The sequence below is a fragment of the Uloborus diversus genome, chromosome 9 (assembly GCF_026930045.1).
Source record: "Uloborus diversus isolate 005 chromosome 9, Udiv.v.3.1, whole genome shotgun sequence".
NCBI classification, from domain to species: domain Eukaryota; kingdom Metazoa; phylum Arthropoda; class Arachnida; order Araneae; family Uloboridae; genus Uloborus; species Uloborus diversus.
The window spans coordinates 134453846-134461223 of NC_072739.1; positions in this window are offsets into that span (position 1 = coordinate 134453846).

A 7378-nucleotide genomic window follows, 5' to 3' on the forward strand; every position below is an offset into this window, starting at 1 on the left:
ACTATTAATATTACTGTTGTAAGGCAACGCATTTTCGTAACAATGGGTTTAATATTTAATCATTTCATGGGGAAATTACATGAAATTTACTATTTTCTATCATAACTTTTTAAACTAAGTTTTTAAGGAATAAATTATAGCCTAAGTTGCTTCCCAAAAATGTAGCTATCTATGATGAAGAAATAGTTAAAATCCGTTTAGTAGTTTTGAAGATTACCTTGGATATCCTTACATACAGAAATAGTTATTTATGTATATAGATGAGGATACAATTCCTAAGAAAGCAATAAATGTCATTCTTTCTCCAGAGAAGCCTTGATTCAAAATTTTCATTGTGATTACTTTTAATATTGCTGTTGTTAGGCAACGAATTTTCGTAACACTGGGTTTTATATTTAATAACTAGCAAAAATACCCGGCGTTGCCTGGGTCAGTAATAATTATTAGAAAAAATCGTTACTTGCTTTTGTTTTCTGTTTTGGTATAACTTTGATATACCCCCCCAAAAATTACGCGCCAAATCTGGCACACCCTACGGACTTTTAAGGGTTGCTGTTTCTTATTTTGGTGTTGCCAATTTAGGTTTTTTTCAGCTTTTAGGTTTTTGCCGTTGCCAAATTTAGTATTTTCTTGTATTTTGTACCATTTTTTGAGTTTTGAAGCAACTTTAAGCCATTTGAACAACTTTAACCATTTAGTTGAAGCAACTTTAGCCATTTCTTTGTGAAGGGATCAAGCAGATTTCTGACTTGCTGTATTTTGCCGCAAGTCTGGTTGTGGGTAGAATTACGGTAACCGGGTCGCGACGATAAATGTTTCATTCTGGCAACCCGCTACCTAAATTGGCGACAGAGCAATATTAGCAACCCTACAACAAAGCTAATTTGCTATTCGTTTAGCCAATCGACGATACACAAAACTGTAATTGATTTGTCTATGAATCTTTTTTTTTTTAATTCTATAGGATTATATTTTTAAATTTCTGAAAGTTGATTTTTTTTTTCTGAAAATTGGAAACGTAAACTGTACCTTTTCAATGTTTTTCACTCTTAACTATTTTAAGTTGTTGATTTAAAAATTAGACATTCATATGTTTTGGATACTTTTTTTTTTTTTTTTTTGGATTTTGCTCGCCGTAAGTACTTTTCTTGGTATAACTTTGATATCCCCCCCCCCAAAAAAATTACGCGCCAAATCTGGCACACCCTACGGACTTTTAAGGGTTGCTGTTTCTTATTTTGGTGTTGCCAATTTAGGTTTTTTTCAGCTTTTAGGTTTTTGCCGTTGCCAAATTTAGTATTTTCTTGTATTTTGTACCATTTTTTGAGTTTTGAAGCAACTTTAAGCCATTTGAACAACTTTAGCCATTTAGTTGAAGCAACTTTAGCCATTTCTTTGTGAAGGGATCAAGCAGATTTCTGACTTGCTGTATTTTGCCGCAAGTCTGGTTGTAGGTAGAATTACGGTAACCGGGTCGCGACGATAAATGTTTCATTCTGGCAACCCGCTACCTAAATTGGCGACAGAGCAATATTAGCAACCCTACAACAAAGCTAATTTGCTATTCGTTTAGCCAATCGACGATACACAAAACTGTAATTGATTTGTCTATGAATCTTTTTTTTTTTAATTCTATAGGATTATATTTTTAAATTTCTGAAAGTTGATTTTTTTTTTCTGAAAATTGGCAACGTAAACTGTACCTTTTCAATGTTTTTCACTCTTAACTATTTTAAGTTGTTGATTTAAAAATTAGACATTCATATGTTTTGGATACTTTTTTTTTTTTTTTTTTTGGATTTTGCTCGCCGTAAGTACTTTTCTTCATGTTTTATTGTTCCATCTTTAATTTAAAATTTATTAATTATGGAAATTATTCAGTAAGGCAAAATTAAAATTTGCAGTTATGATAAGGTTCTCTGACTGGATCTTTTCATGTAGTTTAATTTATCTAATAGATTTTTTTCGTTTTACTGTTAAACTTCAACTATACTTAATGGCGTTTTCTGTTTACTTGACGATTTATTTCATACTTTAATGTCGTTTTCGATCCAACTTTTAATGTTTCAAATTTTGTTAGAATTTATTTTACATTTTTTTTGTTCCTTAGAATTTGTTTCAAATGTGTTTTGGTAGAGTAATTTAAATTTTAATGGAGTTGAATCATTTAATTAGAATGTTATTTTACATTTTAACAGAGCTTGTAGTATTTTTAATTTATTTAGCAATTTTTTTGAATTTTAATACAATTTTAATATTACATAATGTTTCGTTTGCTATTTGCTCGTTTCGCTCATTGCTAGTTATGTATTTTGTTCGAATAAAATGTGCACGCTAGCGAAAAACAGCTTAAGTTATTATTATTATTTTTTATTTATTTATTTTTTTTGCATTAAATGTTTTTGAAAACTATCAATTATCTGTTCCAAATATCCACTTCCCCACCCTTTTTTTTCTTTCAAGTATTTAATTATTTTCTCTCTTTAAAAAATGCCAGCTATACTCTGATTTCCTAAATTAGGTTTAATAATAAGTTTCTTTGTATATTTTGTTGCATTATCATCATTTAAAAGAGGAAAAAGAATTTCACTATTTTTTTCTTTGCGGTTACGATCAGAGAAAGAAAGTTAACAGACTCTTTTTTGTTACCAAGGTGATAGTTAGAGTCATTTATAGCTCCGCCCTTTTTCTTTGGATCTATTCTTATTGGTGGATTTCCTTTGTTTACATTGAAGTACTATGTTTACATTGTGTCGTAGGAGCCAACTTTGGCTGTTTTTGAAAAAATCCGCAAACGCGACCCGGTTACCGTAATTCTATCTGGTTGTATTTTCAAATTATATATTTTTTCTATTAATTATTTTTATCTTTTAGCTTTCAATATGCCTACTGTATATAGTGTTGTTGAAAACCAGGTATTTTGCGCCAACGCCAAAAACAGGTTTTTTGCTTGGCGAGAAAAAAAAGTCGCCAAATTTCCGATTTGGGGGGTATATCAAAGTAGTTCCTCTGTTTTAAGTGAAAGAATTTAAAACACATCTTTTTGACGTGATTAAAAATCGAGTTTCTTCCTTACCCATAAAACTAAAATAGCAATAAGTATAAAGAACAAAGTAGTATTGATTTAGAAACGAAAGCACTATATTTAAGCATATACAAATTTAAAAACATGAAATTAATCTTCTCATGTTTAAAAAGATTAATCTGTTGATACTTTTTTTTAACATGGAGTCTAAAACCTTCTCTGTATGGCTAATGAAGTACGAAGTGATTAAAAAAAAGTAGCTGCGCTCGTAATCCCCTTATACTTGCTTTAGTTATTTCGGGAAATTTCAATCATTGTGGCTCTTGGTGCGATTTTACCGAATTTGCGAAAGTCGTTTCGGGGTACCTTCGATGATGCTCCCCATTCTTTCCTTACTTTGTAAAACGATATGATATTAATTTTCGTTACAGAGATATCGTCGCCAGATGCTGAGATATTTTTGGTCACCATAAAATGGCGCTAAACAGTTTCATCCGAAATGTTACCAAAATAAGTAGTAAAATTTGGTGATTGTTTGAAATTGTGCAAAAAGGAAAATTAATGGAAGTTTTTGTGCTGTTTATGGATTTGCCTAATTTAGTTGCTGGATTATTTAACACAGTAAAAAAAGTCTTTTGAAAATTCTTTGATTGGCGATATTTTGTTTACATGGTGAAAGCTGAGAAACATTATGACGTAGTCTTCGGCTTCAAAAACAGCAACGTTGAAAAAACTGCCAAATGCATCAGCTACGGAAATCTTTCTGCAAAAATTTTGGCGATCTGCTGGTTGTTTGGATAATGAGTAAGTGTTCAATCAGCATAAATAATAATAAAAACCATTAATTACATTAAAGTTCCGTTTAAATGGAAAATCATCAGCCAAATCATGTATTAATTGCCAATCTTGTGCAAAAATCTTACTTCAAGATTTGACTTGAGAAAAGCCTTGAACAATCACGAAAAGCAAAGAAAATCAACAATACAACAATTGTCGCTATCGACAGGGAGTTGAGATGATACACTAAATACTGTATTGAGTTGAGGAAAGCCTTCGAACATGGATCTAAAAAGCTCATAACTCGTTTTTTATTCTACTTAGAAATTTCGAACAGGTGCCATCTTCAGCAGAAAAATCAGAGCTTTCGATGGACATGTAATGTAAATATGTGCAAGTATTTTTTCATCCCAATATTAGAGAATTTATACAAAAATTGTGTTTTATTTCCACCCTAAGGGGGTTTTGCCCCCCATAACGGGACGAAAACTACCCTATGTGTTATTCTGATGCATAAGCTATATTATTGTAAAGTTTCATCAAAATCCGTTCAGTAGTTTTTGCGTGAAAGAGTAACAAACATCCATATTCCGGCGGCATAAACCAGTCACAAGAAGGGTATAAGCTGGCCGAGGCCAATTTGCCCTCGGCCAGCTTATACCCTTCTTGAGTATCCAGCTTATACCCTTCTTGGAATCGTTATCCAAGTCAAGGGAGTGACTTGGATAACGATTCCAGCAGTACCAACAGAATGTAAAACATTTCCATCGTCCTAGAAATAACATAGTCACGCTTAGTAAGTAATAAAGTATGTGAATTCGTTAGGCATGAAACATCTGTGTCGTCTAGCGAAAGATGGTATTATTTATTCGTAAAACAGTATTGCACATTAAAACGAGCTGATGTGTGCATCACATGACTTCCTTTTACTCCAATTTACCGACAACACCCAGAACACACCCTTGTATTGACTGGGTGCTTTCATATTAATTAAACATAGATACATACATCTTACATAGATACGGAAAAAAAGAGCAATAAAAGAAATAAATTCATTATGATTTGAAAGATCATAAATTTTTTTAACTAATTTTTTTAGGAATAAATTATAGCCTAAGTTACTTCCCGATAATGTAGCTATCTATGGTTACAAAATGGTTAAAATCCGTCAAGTAGTTTTGAAGTTTACAGCGGACATACATACATACATACAGAAGTAGCCATTTACTGTCTGACCACGGATTGTATGGAAAGACAAACATCCGTTTTACAGCCGTAAATGGACGAATTTATTATTTTTTAGCGATTCAGCTTTTGCAGAAGCAGATCCTCATTTAAATGAGCAGAATACGCGCATCAAATATTTTTACTTTTCCCCCTCATTTAGATAGATTCGTCTTATCTGGAAGTTTGAAAATTCCATACAACCCGTGGTTGGACTCAACGATACTTTGATCAATGAACAATGATTATTAATCCGTTTAGAGATAATATTTGAAATTCTTCTCGTAATGCTGTTAATGACGTATCGTTTCTTTTCCCATAGTAAAAAAGTGAAACCATTATTCGGCATAGTGATAGAGACCCTCTATTATAGATACTCGAGATAAAACAACATAATAAAGTAATTGTTGGGGGTCTGATTTTTCATATTCATAAACAATTTCATTAAAAGTTCCTCCTTGCGATTTATGACTAGTCATTGCGCTCCGTTCTATAGGTACAGCTTGAGGATTAATATTATACTTTGTGATGTGTGCAGCAGCTTTTTCCCTTATTTTCTGTCCTTTTTTTGGTGAATCTCCAAAGAGCAACCAAATACGTGTAATTGTGGTTGGCGTTTATTTACTTGAACATCATGTTGTTCTTGCTGTAGATGAGCAGCATTCATTTTATCAGGTTTTTTCTCTTCTCTGTGTCTTTGGCGTTCAGCACTTGAAGATCGTGTTTGCGTTGATTGGATATTTCGTTGCGAGTGTTGTTGGGTCTGTTGCTGATGTTGATGCACATCTGCCACGACTTCCATTTGAACAGCCCGAAAATAATGATTTGTAAATACATATATTAAACGTTTGAATACGTAAGAGAGAGAGAAAGGTGTTTGCTGGTTAGATTTTTATTTTTAAAAAATTTGAAAGAAAGAAAAAAAAAAACTGACTTCAAAATTGCTCTAAAGGAAAAATTATTTTATTCTTTGATCACCATTCAGACTATTTTTAAACATAAGTTTTGATGTCGGCGCAAAAACAATAGATTAAATGACGCGTCGTTTCTAAATATTTCGTTTATCAGAAAAAACACTCAAACTTACGAAACATTTTAGATTTTACTCTGTGATGAACAAAGTAAATGTTTATTATTTTTGTTTTCTCGGCCATCCCCATCCCCGCCGTTGCGGAGTCTGCGGGGATGAAGTTCGTTTAAAATATGTACACCTTATCACAGTTCAATTTCCAATTCCGGGCTGATGAGTGCTATAAAGCACGACACAGCAGTCCTCGGATGGAATAAATGAGCTGGTGTTGTTTTATGCATTTCTGCCTTTTCTGGTTTAGCGCAGTAACTTACTGCAAATTACTCACGTTAGCTTATTTGCAATTCGAATAAACTATAGGAGGTGTTGCAGTCTCTGGTTTATAGCTGTCAAAAGAGGTAAAACAAACAAATATAGTAATTTATAACCTGCCTTCAAACTTGGTGAATGAAGTAATTTTCTTCTTGTTTATTGGGATTTTCTTTTTCTATTCTTTTGAAATTCCATCAACACCACAAACTCAGAGGCCTACCTAAAAGTTGGAATGGAATATTTTCACTTTTTGGCCAATATTTTAAATCGTAACAAGGTGGCGCATGAAAGTGAGAGTTGGGAATTGAACACAGCAAGTAAAAAAAAAAATTAAACAGCTGAATTTATGAAGAAAACTAAGACACATCTTCTTCATGGTTACACTCTCAATCTAGAGAGAAAAAAACACAATGGCCCCACAAGATGGAGCTAACACTTAAGTAAAGAAAGTGTCAGCGCTAGCCCCCCCCCCCCCCCTCCCCTCACACATACAGAAGCTACGCTAATAAAGAAATACTACAATATACAGTAAGATAAATATTGGCCTTCTTTTAAAGCCACCAAATTCACGCTAACAGTTCTAGTGGGCATATTACAGAAAAGTATTGAATACTATCATATCTAAATTGTTAATCATAACAGATTTTAGCTATTGAACATGTTATCTTTGCGTATCAAAGGAGACAGGAACTAAATCCAATGTGTTAGAATTCTAGAAACTATTTAGGAAAAATACTTAAAAGGAGGGTGGGAGGCAGCAAAAGCTTAGCTTACGGCGCCCTCTCATATTTTGACGGCCCAGGGGGGGGGGGGGGGATCGCCCCGATTGCTTCCTCTTTGGATGACGCTGATTTCACACACATTTTCCTGCACAAACTAGGGCTCTCTCTAGTGATTAGGACAGTATATATGCAAATTCTGAACAATATTTCATTGAAAAACACCAGAATATGTTTTTGAAAGCTCAAAAAGTTACTGTGTTATATGACAAATAAAATCTTTGTAATAAA